Consider the following 1680-nt stretch of genomic DNA (forward strand, 5'->3'; position numbering starts at 1 on the left):
AGGGCACAAAAAAAAAAAAAAAAAACAAAAAAAAGATATAAACAATCCAAATAAGCAAAAATAATGCAACCAAGAGAAATATTATAACTCTCAACCTGCTAGATATCCAAAATATGAGTTCCTGTTCTCTAAAATTGAAGAATGCATTCTAGGAACCACAGAGAATAAGAGTAGATAAAAATTATTGAGAGAAAGATAGCTTCTGTGTAAGGAGAGACAGAAAAGGGACCAGAAAGTAGGTTGTCCACCCACCCCACTTTTCACAGGTCTTTTATAGGGCAAAACCACAAGGTAAGGTGGATACAAAGTGGGACAAAACTATAAGACCCAATGGAGAATTACAAGGTGGGCATGAGGTGGGCCAAAACTATAATCAACCAATAAGATTACAAGTACAGTCACCCAGGTAATATTGATTAAATGGGAATCAAATGGGGAAGCTAGTCACATACAAAGAATTTCTGGAGATTGGTGTCTATTGAGAATATCAGTCACTACTATTCATGTTTAAGGGAAGTAGTACCTCTTTTCTTTTTATAGTGCTAACCAGTGAATGTGCCTCAATTGTTTTTCTTTTCTTTTCTTTGGAGGTGGTACCAAGGACTGAACTCTGGCCCTTGCACTTTCAAGGCAGGCAGGCAGCAGAACCACTGAGCTAAATCCCTGGCCCCTCAATTGTTTTTCTATGCTGAGGGGCCCAGCTCTGTCCATCTTATAAAAATGTCTAACTTAGCTATCTGCATTAGAAGGGTCCTGAGTATGTTGCTATCGAGGCCCTTTGTCAGAGATCATTTATACAGCAAAGTCACAAAGTATGTACAACGTGGGCCAAATTGTAATCAACCAACAGGATTACAAGTATAACTGCTTAGCTAACAGTGATTATCCAGCAGGGAAGGACACACTTAGTTAGGCTATATAGTTAGTATCATTAACTTTGGCTTATCTATGACTTTTTTTAAGCAAGAAATATTTTGGTACATTTTAGATATATATACTGATGGCATTCGACATAGGGAATTCGTACCTACACCCGATATAGCTTGCTTCTTTTTTCCCATTCCCTTCCCCTTATTCACAAAAGCTTTGTTTCCATTTTTTTTTCTATTCTCTTTTTCCCTTGTCTCCTCTTTCCTTTTCCCCTCCCCTTTTCCTTGTTCCCCTTCTCATTTGAACATTTTCTTCCCATTTCCCAATATCTTATACATTTTGGCCCTATTTCCACTTTCAGTTTCTCATACCAAAGAAATAATGCAGTATTTAATCATGTGTGTTCAATTTATCTCACTTAAGAGTATAGTCTCAGGGCTGGGGATTTAGCTCAGCTGTTTGGCGGCCTGCCTTGCAAGTGCAAGGACCCAAGTTCGATCTCCGGTACCAAAAAACAAACAAAAAAAAAAGAGTATAGTCTCAAGGTACATCTATTTAGTTAGAAATATCTCAAGTTTATCCTTCCTTATAGAAGAGTAGTTCTCCATTGTATTTTTTAAAAAATGGACTGGGGATGTAGCTTAGTGGCACTGTGCCTGCCTGGCAAGCTCAAGGTCCTGAGTTCGGTCCCCAGTACAGCAAAAACAAAACAAAACAAAAGCACATGTTGTTCATCCATTTGTTGGATGATGGGCATTTGGGGTTTTCCCAGTATTTAGCCATTACAAATTATGCTGCTATAGACATGGG

This window comes from Fukomys damarensis, unplaced genomic scaffold (genome assembly GCF_012274545.1).
Source record: "Fukomys damarensis isolate Sample0158 unplaced genomic scaffold, DMR_v1.0_HiC HiC_scaffold_17, whole genome shotgun sequence".
In the NCBI taxonomy this organism is placed as follows: Eukaryota; Metazoa; Chordata; class Mammalia; order Rodentia; family Bathyergidae; genus Fukomys; species Fukomys damarensis.